Source organism: Alosa alosa, chromosome 14, assembly GCF_017589495.1.
Source record: "Alosa alosa isolate M-15738 ecotype Scorff River chromosome 14, AALO_Geno_1.1, whole genome shotgun sequence".
NCBI classification, from domain to species: Eukaryota; Metazoa; Chordata; class Actinopteri; order Clupeiformes; family Clupeidae; genus Alosa; species Alosa alosa.
In genome coordinates this window covers 22924974-22939235 of record NC_063202.1, presented here as the reverse complement: position 1 = coordinate 22939235, position 14262 = coordinate 22924974, and positions in this window count along the sequence as shown.

Below are 14262 nucleotides of genomic sequence, written 5' to 3'. Positions count from 1 at the left end.
GACACAAACGGTACTTGGAGGAACTTTTTTGAAAGTACTCGAATATTAAATGTATTTACACTAGACACACTATGTCTTGGATTTTTTTTCATAGGTCATTTGCTGCGAATCTCAATTACAAATCATGCACTTGCCATTATATGAACTCCTATGGTCCACATCAAAGTGGCCATCAATCGTGTGAGTGGAAGCGAGCACAGTCAGGCTTCTGGCCGTGAGACACCTGACCCCGCCAGATGTAAATCTCGAGGTGGGTAAGGCACCAGAGTCCATTACAGGAATGATGGTGTTCCTGGTCCCCCCATGCCTGCTGACCAGGGAGAAGGCACTAATTGAGTCTGTGCAGCAGGACGGGAACAGGGACACATATAAATATGTCACACGTAAGCACCTCCACGGTTCACGAGCACAGGAGAGCATTTCCTTTATGGCTTTCACAATGGAGACAAAATTGTTCTTTAATATTTTGTGGATTTATGGTGCCGGTCACCGTAATCAATTCTGTATTTAGCCCGCTGTTTTATTGGCCTTTGTGACCAATGCCTGGTTGCACTGAATTATTTTTTAAGTAAGTCATTCCTCATTTAAACACATTTGAAGATGTAGTTCAGAAACAGTGGCTCTACCAAGAGTAACAACCATTTGCTGTATGGTCAAAGTAATTACTGTCAAATAAAACAGAACATCATGAACATTTTATGTTAAAGCAGCACTGTTTGAATGGTTATGTTGCTAAAATAATGAGTCGCTTGAAATAATAAGTGTGCAGTGTATTAGCTGTAAAATTGCTTTGCTTCTGTATCCATTATTGGGCCACTGTGCTGAGATTTCACATGTGGCTCTCTAATTGGCACAAGCCACATAAGAAGAAGTGTATCCACAGCTTGTGTGTATTCTTGGCTACAGTGTTTTTTTCTCTTTCTCTATTAACAGATCATCATTGGAAACTCTTGTTTATCTGCACCCTCACTCACAAGAATCTCTCTCTCTCCCTCCCTCTCTCTTTCTTTCTCTCTCTCTCTCTCTCTCCCACCCACTCTCTACCTCTGCCATCTTATAAATAACAAAGCCCAATTAACATGTCTGCTGCATTTATGACTCTGGAGTGGTAAATGTGTGTGTGTGTGTGTGTGTGTGTGTGGTGTATCAGGTGTGTCAGTGATGACTCCAACTGGGCACCATTAATCTCGGAGAGAACCCTGTGGCCCTGACACACACATAAAGCCTGGGCTGCTTATCATGACGTGTGATGGGGCTTCAGTCACCTGCCCTTAAGATGCACAGCTTGGCTGACAGCCTCTGGGGCAAGGCCCTGTATTACATGGTAATGATACCACCATGTATCATACAACACACCAATCATCCAATGCTGAGAACATGTTGATATGCAGTACTGTATATGTACAGTATCCAAACCCTGGCACTGAGCAAAACCCTAAATATCTGTAAGTTTCACTGTTCTTGTACTCACTGACACCTACTGTAGCCTGATGTCGCCAAACTCAAATCCATTCAGAACCATCGTGATGTGATTATGTGGCGTGTTTCAATCGATATGGGGAAATACTTCTGTACACAATTAGATAGACTTAACCAATCAGTGCAACAGCCAAAGCATCATTCTTCTCAACAAATGAAATACCTTAATCACTGTTTTCTGTTTGTTTTTTTAAAGTTATTGCGCTGTCAATAACTTGTACAACAGACTTGATAGTGAAATCTAAACGACTAGCTTCTCTAGCGGCAGCCTTATTGTTGTACCAAAGTATGCTCTGGTGACGTGAATGACTAGGTGTGTTGCTCACCTGTCCATCATACCACGCATGCTCTGGTGACGTGAATTACTAGGTGCGTTGCTCACGTGTCCATCCTCATATTAAAGCAGTTGCTTGCAGATGGGTTTTTTCGTGTTCAAGTTAATTGAGTTCACCTACAAAAGATATGAGAGGAACACGGCTCTTGCTCTAAATCTAACTAATGTTACAAGTAATCAGAAGCAGAGCAGGGTGGATCCTGGCAACACTGGTCTGTCTGGTTGAGATCCATGTTATGTTAGCATCGGTGGCAATGGAGTGTAAATTCATAAAACCTGGGGAAGATGTCCTAATAGATAAAGTAGAGTGGAGACGGTAGACATCACTCCTTTTGCCGCTGGTGCCAGAAATTGAGGGAGCCTGGTGTTGTTTGTTTCTGCACATCATGCTCGAGGAAGCTACTAGGCTATGCAACTAACGGTAACAAAGTGCTTACTTGTCACTCGGTCATAGAGCAGCTGTTCATGCACTCCAACATACTACGACGTTATGGGAGCAACAGTTACAGCTGGCACAGTCATCAATAATTCACCGTATTCACGAATTATGAATACTTGTGTGCACGATTATTGCTGAACACGTTTGTGTTTTACAATTTCTCAGCCACTTGCCAACCTCAGCAGAAAGTTATCTGAAGACAAAAATACCTTGGCAAACCTGTCAGTTTCCAACCAACATGCCAGCTACATGAACACCAATGGCATCACACCAGAGTTTAAAACATTTGCAGTTCAACCTTCCTTAAATATCGATGAATCTACTAGCTGATGCGGCCAGAGTAACAACACGACATCTGGCAAATAGGAAAATTAATATTGCCAATGCCCTAGCACTTATGCTGAAAGATGTTCTACAGTCAAATGGTGTTGAGTATTCTACTGGACAATTGTGCAGTCATGACAGGAAAGAAGACTGGTCTTTTGGACATACTGTAATAAGAATTCCATATGCTGACAATGATGATAACGATGACTAATTTATGACTTAGTCGACCAAAGTAAATTGACAGTGTGAGTGATCGCTCTCTCAATGTCGTAGTGTTGAAAACACTGTGTTGAATTAACATCCTTTTGCTATCTGGGAAGGGTTCCCTTGGTTAAAAGACTACAAGACCTCAAGTCATTTTCATGCACAAGATAACTAAGCTTTACATAAGACAGTGAAAGACATTAAATGACTTCATATAGCTCTACTGTACTAAAATATACCAGCAATGTACACAGTATACAGGAAAAAAAATACAGGCAACAAAGTTGCCCTATGTGTAATTTGTGCTATGTTTAAGTTGCCCTATGTATAGTGGTAACTTTCAGGATATGTTACAAGATCACAGTTAGACCTAATACAATCTATATTTATACTTGACTTTGATAAATGAAGATTATATTCTCCACCAGTGAGTCAGAGAGCGAGCAGGTGAGTACACTTGTCCATTTACAGTGCTGCACAGCACTTAGTTCAAAAGATACACATATTTAAAGCGTAATTCCAGAGCAATTTCAACCCAGGGTATATTTTACCATGACGAGTCAAACACACCCTCACAAGCTAAACTACGCTGACCAATGGAGTACCAAGTTTGACCGGCTTCAGCGCCTCCAGCCAAAAGTTCTTCCCCAAAAAGACAAATGGGAACACTATGCTACTGGGAAATTACATCATGTTCGATGTATTTCAGCATAAGCTAATCAGAGGAGTTTTGATATAGACTGTTGTTTGCATTAGCAACTATATGGCTTATAGACTGTAGCAGTGGGCATGGAGTCAAAATATTGACTATTTTCAAACCACTGACAAGACTTAAACTCAGACATACTGTAGCCTTCAGTGGTGGTTCTGTGAAGAGGGTCTCTACAGACAAATCATTGTGAACTTTGAAAGTGTAAAGAGAGGTTAGAATAAGGACAGTTTATGAAGTCAGTGTATAAACTTCCATCGTATCCAGGTAGCTTCAAGTCAGCGGGTGGGTTTGAGTTTTTGCAGAGCTACACATATGAAATGAAAATTTGAACTTGTTATCATCCACAAATAGATCCTGGGTTGTTCTTATGCCAATCCATTATTTTAAGGGTACTGCCAGGATTGTGTATTAGTGGGTGCGCCCAACCAATTGGATTGGTATAGAGGAATACTTTCAAATCTCATCTTTTGTATTCTCCAACTTTACGAACTTTAAGACCAATGCTGCAAATTGAGGCTTTACAAACTCTTAACTACAGAGGTGGAAATAATTGTGAAGTGTGTTTTTGTTAATAGAAAAATATATCTTGTTATTTCTTTATGAAGAATTATTTAATACATTTGATGCTCTTCAAGGTTGGATTTTTCACTCACTGTATTCATTGTTCATCATCCATGTTCTATTCTCTACATCTAACTAACCTATTCATTATCATGTATACAGACCTTACTGCCCTGGAACTGACACTAGGCAGATGGGTCTGGCCCTTGAGTCGTGAATCTGCTTGAGGTTTCTTCTTATGTATCTCCAATTCTAGCGAGTTTTTCCTCGCCTCGAAATTTAAATTGTTAGACTAAGATAAATCATCAAGATGATTTTTAAACCTCTTTTTACTCATCTTCACCAGGGGTGCTAATAGAGGAGGGAGTGCGCTGCAGGTGTAGTTGCAATATGCCTGGATTCATGGAAGTGGCCGTTTTTCTGTCTGGACTCTGAGTGTGTGGTGGCGACAGGCCATTATTGAGTTTCTCGTGCCCTCTCAGTATTGTCCCATATACGGCTCCCCTCCAGCAAACATCAGTCCTTTTTTCCCTCTTCTCTTCTCTTCTCTCACTCTGGCAATCCGTGGCTGCTGGGATGCCCAGCCTCTCAGGGGTTTATTGTGTAATTGCACTCTGCCGAGGGTGAACTGCAGGGCGCATGGCACGCCGAGCCCACAGATACTGTTTCCGGAAACATCCCAGAGGCCACCGGGGGCACCGGTTTCCTCCTCTGATTTTTCTCTCACTACCCTCCACCTCTCCTCTCTCCCTCCGCTGTGCGCTGTCAGAGAGATGGAGGAGAGAGTTTCGCTCGGCCCCCCTTCCTCTGTTATTCTGCCTCCACGCTTGCAACTATCCATCCAGCCCTCCCTGTAACAAGTGGAAGTCAACCCTAGGTCCCGATACAGCTTAGGGAGTGAAAAAAGATAGATAGAAAGTGTGTGTGTGTGAGAGAGAGAGAGAGAGAGAGAGAGGACATAAAAAAGACCTCCAGCAGAAATGCCAAGTTGTCCCTTGCATGATCACACACACACAATCAGACGCCCACGTCAAGGTCTGTGAGGTGTGTGTGTGGGGAGAGATCAGGCTCAGCTGGAGCTGCTGAAAGGAACAGAGAAAGTATGAGACCTGCAAGACACACCGAGAAGGTCAACAAAGAAAAGGATGAAGAGGAGAGAAGTGGGAGAAAGAGAGAGGGAATGGCATGAGAAAAAGACTGAGGAGAGAGGTAAATATGTCCAGGTCCAGGGCAGCTTGTTGCCTCCAGCTATTCACCAGCACACAAAAGACCTGTGTGATCCAGGGCTGTAGATATTTGAATAGCACAGCTCAGTTTCAACTCACATGGGTATGTAGCACACTATGGAAACGGGGATGAGGGGAAATAGATGTGCTTTAAAGGACAAGTTCGGTATTTTAGACTTTCAGATAGTTTCAGTAGTTTTCAGATAGTTTATGATTAAATAGAACGTTTAAGATTGAAATTTGGACACATGCTGCTGTCCTGAGAATTTTCGGTTTCTGTGGTAGCCCCCCACCTTCACAACACCGCATACTGTAGGTGCACTGAAACAATCTTTCTAAAACACATTAAACTTTCGTTTACAAAGACGCGAAACTCATCGAGTGGTCAAGGGTGTTGCTCACACAAAAATCGCTGCAAAAGATTCTTTCCAACAGGTTTTATCGTAGTTTTTGTCCAAATCCATTGACTTGTATTGGATGTGCTGTGAGGTACGGTATTACTCCACTGCCGGAAACGGATATGGGGTTGTTTGTATTCTTTCTGTAGTCTTATGCAGTCGCGGTACCGTAGGCTACTACGCTATCCAAATTATTGTCACGTCCAACCATGGCTAATGCTAAAATGTCTTGGAACTTGCATGATGTGAATGATAGCCTACGTGAATCATTACGTTTTTATCATGAAAGTTCCACAGCCAAAAAAATAGTAAACGTACAAAATCATGTAGCCAAATTATTCATGTAGGCTAGGGTAGTGTTAGGCTTATGCTGTGAACATGACAGGTTATGGCCATAACAAATAAGTTCATTTTCCGCCTGTTACAAACGTTACGTTACAAAATGTCAACCATATCCCAAGTTCTTCCAACTCTGTCGTCCCAGGAGGTAATGTGGGAACCGCTGTAATTCTCAGGCGAAAGAGCTTTTTGGGCGATTTCTTTCGACCTCCAGCGAAGTTCAGTAAAATGCAGACCGCAGAGACACGGTGATCAGCTTTTTGCAGATTCTCAACAGGTGTGCTCACATCCAACCCCAGAAATTCCAGCCACAACTTTAGCCTTTCTGGATCGTTGAAAGGAAGTCTGTGACAACTTTTTTTGCTATTCCGCAATTCGGAACTGCACAAAATCGCCTCATTTTTAGCTGTCTGTTGCAAAATACTTCAAGACAGCGATCTTCTGCTTCTTCTGTGTATTCAATGAAATGCCAGTGGTTTGCTTGTAATTGGCAAGACGGTGTAAGGTGCATTATCGCCACCAACTGGGCTGGAGTGTCTATTATTCAAGCTCTCAACGGAAGAATGTACGGGTGTGAGGCGTTTGGAAAAATAGCTCCACAGTTTTACAACACATGGTAAAACACCTGTTGGAAAGCATCTTTTGCAGCGATTTTTGTGTGAGCATATCAGCGAATACCCCTGACCACTCGGTGAGTTTCACGTCTTTGTAAACGAAAGTTTAATGTGTTTTAGGAAGGATTGTTCCAGTGCACCTATGCAGCATTGTGGAGGAGGGGGGGGGGGCTACCACAGAAACCGAAAATTCTCAGAACAGCAGCATGTGTCCAAATTCCAATCTTAAACGTTCTATTTAATCATAAACTATCTGAAAACAGGGCTTTAAGTGTAAAATACCGAACTTGTCCTTTAAGTGTAAAATACCGAACTTGTCCTTTAAAGGACAGCAAGGGGGTGGGGGCAAAAACAGGTGCAAATTGCACTTCCATCACCTACGGAGCCAATTTCAGCTCAAGGCCCTTTGTATAGCTCCCCCTCAACCTGCTGCTCTAACACAATGCTATCAGCTTAGCTCCCATTAATATGAGCGTGTAAGTCCTGCACTAGTGTTATTTGTGCTGGAGGAAATACAGGCTTTTGGTGCTGACATGACCAGAGAACAGGCTTTCATTGTGGAAATGAGCAGGGGCCACAGCCAAGCATAGCATTAGCACACATATTGTCTCTCCATGTAGTTTTCAGGCTAAATAACAATATGATTGGAGTGGCAGCCAGAACATGGACATAATGCACAGAGTGCACTCTTGCTTGTGTGTGTGTGTGTGTGTGTGTGTGCTTTTGCTTTTGTGTGTGCATGGATTTATGTAAGATAGAGAGAGAGAGCATGTGTGCTGTGTACTTTCTTTTTCTTTTTGAATGTGAATCTTACCAAAGCTATCTCAAATAATGGAAGGAAAATAAAGACAGTGCCAATTGTTCTCCCATTCGCAGAAGACTGAGGTAAAGCCTCCACTCCTGGGTTTGGTGTGTGTGTGTGTACATGTGTGCTGACGACAAAGAGCAGTATACACACGGCACGCTCACACACACACACACACAAACACACACATACATACTGCACGCACATCGGCTGATCCCTCCCTGGAGAGTGTCTCAGAAGAAACAACAAATCACCCCCACTTTCCCCAAAGTCGACGTGATGTCGTGTGTGCGTCTTTCCGGCAGGCGAAGGCGCTACCCAGCCCTCGCAACTGCTGCCGACGCAGCGGCTCAGACCCAGTGAGTGACTGGCATGTGTGCCAATCTGAGATAAATGAACCTGTCTCTCCCTCTTTGCCTGATCCCCTCTTCGCCCCATCTGAGGCGAACAGCATCACTGTACCCTAATACAATCTGAGTGCCATAGAGAAGAGACGCTGTTTGTAAAGTTTGTTTAAACGTGTTTATACTGATTTTTTTTCTCTCTCTCTCTCTCTCTCGCTCCGGGAAGCAAGCGAGCGTTTTATCTGTGTTTTATGTGTGCTTTGGTGTGTTTCATCTGTCAGTCGACAAACATGTCTGGTTCAATTCTCTAAAAAATGTGGTGAGATGACCTGCTTTTTCCCTGCACATAAAGCTCTGCTGGTGTGTCTGAGTTGAAGAGATGTGCATGCAGTATGTGAGCTAAGGGAACCTTGTTTGGATATGTGAGGCAAGACCACAGGTGGCTGGGACTGCATGGCAGCTTGCCCTTCTCCCCTGTCAGGAAGAGAATATGAGTTACAGTAGTACCACTGTATAGCCTTATGGCCTTGCCCCCACTGGTGTAGTCTAGTTAGCTGTAGTGGGTACACTATGAGTATCCCCAAATGTTAATACGTATCCTTGCCTATTTCTCTGGCTTTAGTGAGATGGTGAAGTTTTTTAAGTGGGTATACTGCGTAGTCCTGCGTATCACGTAGACTACAGCACTGCACCCTGAAGTGCACATTTTTATGTGTCCCATATCAAAAGGGTTCACAGGAAGAGCTCAATTTCTGCTTCCATGCTTCTTAGACCTTGGAACACTTTGCATCGCACTTGTCCACCCCTCTTGACCATCATAAAAGCGTACGCCTCAAGACACACTTTGAGGGTGCAAGCGAGCATAATGGGACGCGACCGGAGAGTCTATCTCGCTTCCCGACAGCGTCTTGCAGTGGCAAGCGTGGGTTGTCTGACCGGAGCAACTGCAGCGGCCGGCCGGCCACAAGACGGTCAGCTTCCCAGAACAGCTGCATTTACAGCTAAAAGGTCAGGACATGGTCAAGCATAGAGAGGGGTGGACATGCCTTGAGCCGAGTCCTACACATCACTGGCTCTCCAGCAGAGGCAAACTGACCAGAATGCGAATGGGTTTGTTTGTGTTGTCTTGTTTCAGTCAAGTCATATGAAAAAAGACAACTTCATAGGGGTCACAGGTCATTGTACCTGTCATGATCAAGTCGGCAAAGGACATGTGATCAGGTTATGAGCCGATCGATCTGTGGCAGCCCCGTGTTCCCTGACAGACAAGGAGAGGGAGAAATGGCTCACTTACAGAATGCCATACTGACTAGTAGGTTGACCTAATAGATTGAAAGTCTGTTGGTTTCTTTTCCTTTCATTTGATGTTTTCCACCCCACTGATTTCAACAGCACCAATATTATTACTATCACTATGACCAGTACTGTTATGCTTCGCAAGTCCAAAAAGAGCTTCTGCTTGCCTATCGAATGGTTTAGGAAGGGAGTTGGCAGACAAATTGGGTGGGTTGGTGTCCACATTTCTTCTAGTTGGCCAATAGAGGGCGATATTACCCCAGCCTGTAGCAATAATACTCATGCTGCAGGATTGTGTGGAGACAGATAGCGGGGCATAACGCACTCTCAGAAATGACCGTGCAGAGTTGGCTGTCTTAATGCACAGTACAAATGGCTACAGGAACCATTAAAGTGTGTGTGTGCGTGTGTCTGTTGGAGTGATTTTGTATAGCTTCTTTTCCAAGATGATGAAGTGTATCATACTTTATGGAAGTGTAGCAGCAATCACACTCAGCAATCACATTGGGCCTCCAATCATATTTGCTGGTTACTTTGCTATAGGACCAAGGGGAAATCTATGTCAATATTAGAAGCCATTTTTCTACACATGCTTGGATAAGAAGAGCGAAGTGAAGTGTCCTCAATAAAGTAACCTCCATACAGTATACCAAATGATAGGACACTAAGAAGTGTGCATGTGGGTTTATGTGCTGACAACCAAAGGAACATCAGCGTTACAGTCTCATAAGTGTTTTGTTGGAAAATCAGAACTCTGAAATCTGAAGTCACGGAGGTCTTTGTACTCTATTAATCCTGCCACACACACACACACACACACACACACACACACACACACACACACACACATACAGTACAGACAACCACACAGTCGCACACACACACACACACACACACACACACACATTGATTTCAGTCCACAATATCAGCAATGGCATTAATACCGATCTGGCCATTTAGTGATGGATTTAATTGAAGATGCTGTGATACACATAATGTATAAAGCTTTATATGAAAGCTAACACTGCAGATTTAATTTCATGCACCCAATTCCTGTTCCAGTGTTGGGATCTCCTTACTATTGATTCCACGTGTAAATACTAACATTCTCTCTTGTTACCCGTTGTTCCAGTGCAGAGCCTAATCTTGTCAGAGGCTGCGTGACTACAGTACACCGAATCACAACACAGTCACACCCCGAGCAGGAGTCTTCCTCAGCGGACACTGGCAGGAGAGAAGGGTTATGGTGTGTGTGTGTGTGTGTGTGTGTGTGTGTTTATGTGTGTGTGTGTGGTGTGTGTGTGTGTCTGTGCTATTGAGTGAATTTATGGATGTGCTGGGCTGAGAGTGTTGTGTTGGGAGGGGGGACTGAAACGTAGTGTATGTGTGACTTAGGAAGTTAGTGTGTGTGTGTGTGTGTGTGTGTGAGAGAGAGAGAGAGAGAGATTATTATGCCACGCTGATCCTCTCTCACTGGGTGGGTGGATGAGGCCTGCGGGCTGGTGGGAGTCTGATGGTGTTTGTGCCTGCAGGGCTGAGGGGACCCACAGGCAGGGAAGCATTGCAGCTGTGCTGGACTGGACTGGACAGACCTGGAGCTCGGCAGCTGGAGGCACTGCATCAGTGGAGACTTCCAAGATGGATCCTCTCAACCCGTCCACCAGGCAGAGCTCTGAGCCCCAGTGCAAGCCAAAAAAGGCTCAAGGGCACATACACACGCTGTTTTGTAACTTAGCTGGGGGGTGGGGGGAATAACATAAAAATATAACTTCCACATCCAGATATGTTGTTAATGCTGTGAACTGAGTTTCTCTGTACTGGAATAAAGGGTGTATTTGAAGTAAAGTCAGACGTTGGATCGCTTGAATTATTGTTATCTTTCCAAATCCAATAAGACAAATACCCAGTGCAGACAGCATGTTGCCCTCTTCCTTCCTTACATCGAAAATAATAGTAAAGCAGGTCGTGGTCGCAGGCTTCACCACACATCCTCTGTGATATAGAACATGGCTGTCGGGGGAATGAATAGGCGAGAAGCTGATGAAAAAGGTAGCTAGAGTAAACTTTTACTTATTACATACTGCTTGTGAGGAGACTTTCAAAGGCTCTCTGTCGTCCAGTTTTAAAAGCAATCATTTCATCCTCGCTCTGAGTCTTCCCTTTCATGTGACAAATTTGACACAGTTGCCTTGGTAACAAGCCAGTGAACTAAAGAGGGAAAGACACAGTGTCTCAGCGAACATGAGCAAGAGAGGCAGAGAGAGGGAGAGAGAGACAGAGAAAGGGAGAGAGAGAGATAGAGAGAGAAAGACAGAGAGAGTGAGTTTTTTAAAAAAAAGAACAGGTATTGTATTCAGTTTAATGCATTATTGTTTCTAAATGTTTTTGGCAACACTGATTTGAAGTAGTCATGTCAAGAAGGTGTAACCCACCTTAAAGTTTGGTTACTAAGACCATAACTTTAGTTTTAGAACAGTTTGAGTTCAATAAATATTTTAATATATAAATAGAATAAATATGAATAAATAGCAAGAAGCTGAGTTTACATGATTATATGTATTTCTTTTTTTGGTCTGCTTGAAAGTGCAGGTATTCTGAAATACTTTTATTGTGGTATAGTCATCTCCTAGGTGACGGGTTTGTTTTTCACTCTCGAGACTCCACTTGAATGAAATTGATTAGACGTTACTGATAATCCTCTTAAGAAAATGAATACTAACTTTATCTAACTCTAATCTAACTTTTTCTAAATCTATTGATCGTATTGAATCATCTTACCTTTCCTTATACCTATTTTTCTACTGATTGTTGAAGACCTGTGTTGTTTGAACCTCGAACTCCCCCTCTTCTCTCTCTTATTACTTAATGCTTCGTCATTGTTTTTATGTACACTGGAACACTGGATGGCGAAGTCAGTCCCCCTTGGATCGATTGAATTGTTCTACCCTTTCATACTGGATAACCAACCCCTTGAACTGCCCTTTCATACTGGATAACCAACCCCTTGGATCTGTTCCCTGATACAGATAAGCCTTCACACATACACTGACATTGTACACTCACACCACCTTACCCGGTATTTCTTTTTCTTTTGGACATTTGAGTTTTTAACTATTGATTTGATACTTTGCATTTTTAAGAGCTCTTTTATTATTTTATAGGGTTTTGTATTTATTTACTATTTATTTTCTATTTACCAATGTTTCCTCTTCTTTTCTCATAGAGAAAAGATATTCTTGCATTTAATAAACCTGCATTATTTATTTATAACATTTTACATACTGGTGTCCTTGTCAATTTACTCCCCCCTTAATGCCGAACCTAGAACTGGCCTAAACTTAACAGTAACTCATAGAAGCACCTCCTTTTACTTTAAAGTGCAATTTATTATTAAGTAGAGTAGAGGGGTGCTACATAAAACTTGGCGAGCCAGAGCCAGGAGGGGGGCAGTGTTGACAATTTTGTAATTAGTATTTATAGTGTATATATATTTTGTTTTTGCATTTACATATTTTCTATTGGACTTCAGATTTTACATTGAAACTCAGATTTTACATTGAAACTGTATGTTTGAAATGGATGTGGTTATACAAAAGAATGTTAAAGTGCCTAACTCAGTGTTAGTCAGTGGTTTAAGTGACAGTGATGCTGATGGGGAAATTTTTAGGTTCTTAGAGGAACATGGGCCTTTCTCACGGGTGATACACGTAAGTAGCTCTGATCCAGAATTAGAAAATACAGTTATTGTTGAGTTTGAGTCAGGGCTCACGATAGAAAAGCTTGGTCAGTTACCGCACTATAGGTCGTCCCCAGATCCTCCCCACACAGTTCACTGCATTAAGCAGCTTTCTAGTGTCTACTCAAAATATGTAGGCAGGAACCTAACACAGACATACTTAGACTCACTTAGAGACATAGCTAAACTGAGCGGCCTGGACTTGCAGTCTTTGCTGAGTGAAGAGCTCACTCGCATCCAAGGTTCTGTGAGAACTGAAGAATGCACTTCGTCCCCTTCCAATCCCATTGATACCTCAGGCTTCTCTACAATGCAGAGCCCACCAGCGACCTCATTATCGAGCAGCTCCTCCTAACCGCACCAGTTCAGCTACACCATCTGTCACGGCAGCTGACGTTCTTGGTGGCCCTCATCCCTCAGTTTTGCTTCATTCTGACGTTCCCCTGCGCAGCAAAGGGCCAGCGTATGTGCCTGTGAGTCAGCTTAGTACACCTGAAGTGCAAAGGGTTGTAGTGGAACACATTGTGCGGGGCAATGACACTTCTTCTCACAGCAGCACAAAGCTCAGATTCTTTTCCGGCAGACTGCCTACACCTCACCATGAGGTAGACTATGAAACGTGGCGTAGTCACACCGACTTTCTCCTTTCTGACCCAAGTTTGGCTACACGGCATGTGACCAGAAAGATTGTGGAGAGCTTGTTACCTCCTGCTGCAAACCTTGTAAAGCACTTAGGGCCTCACGCTGATGTCAAGGCCTATCTGCACATCCTTGATTCCGCTTATGGCACTGTGGAAGATGGCAATGAGCTTTTTGCTAAGTTTCTTAGCACCCACCAGGATGCTGGCGAGAAGCCCTCTGCTTACCTGAGCCGACTGCAAGCAGCCCTTAACCAGGTTGTGAAGAGAGAAGGCATTGTAGCAAATGACTTTGACCGGCAGCTGTTGAAACAGTTCTGTAGGGGCTGCTGGAACAACACTCTTATCACCAGTCTTCAGCTTGAGCATAAGAAAAGTGCTCCACCTCCTTTCTCTGACCTGTTGCTGCTTCTGCGGACTGAAGAGGATAAGCAGGCTGCCAAATCCAATCGGATGTCACAGCATTTGGCCCTCTCCAGAACCAAAATTCAGTCTAAACACCACCATGTGTGCGACTATAGTGCCGAGGAGCTTGACATGGACTCTGTGTTCACAGACACCCTCACTGCTGGTGAAAAAAGGATGCAGAAGGAGATTGCTCAACTTAGAGCTCAGCTTGCTTCCCTCAAAGCTTCACCATGTGAACAGTCCAAAGGTTCTTCAAAGAAGAAAAAGGATGTCAACAGTGTTTGGACCCACTCTGACCGTGCAGTAGCCACTCAAAGTGAGTCTGTACCTAAGAGACCGAAGCCCTGGTACTGTTTCCAGTCGCGAGAAGATGGCCATGTCTCTTCAGCGTGTAGTGACCAA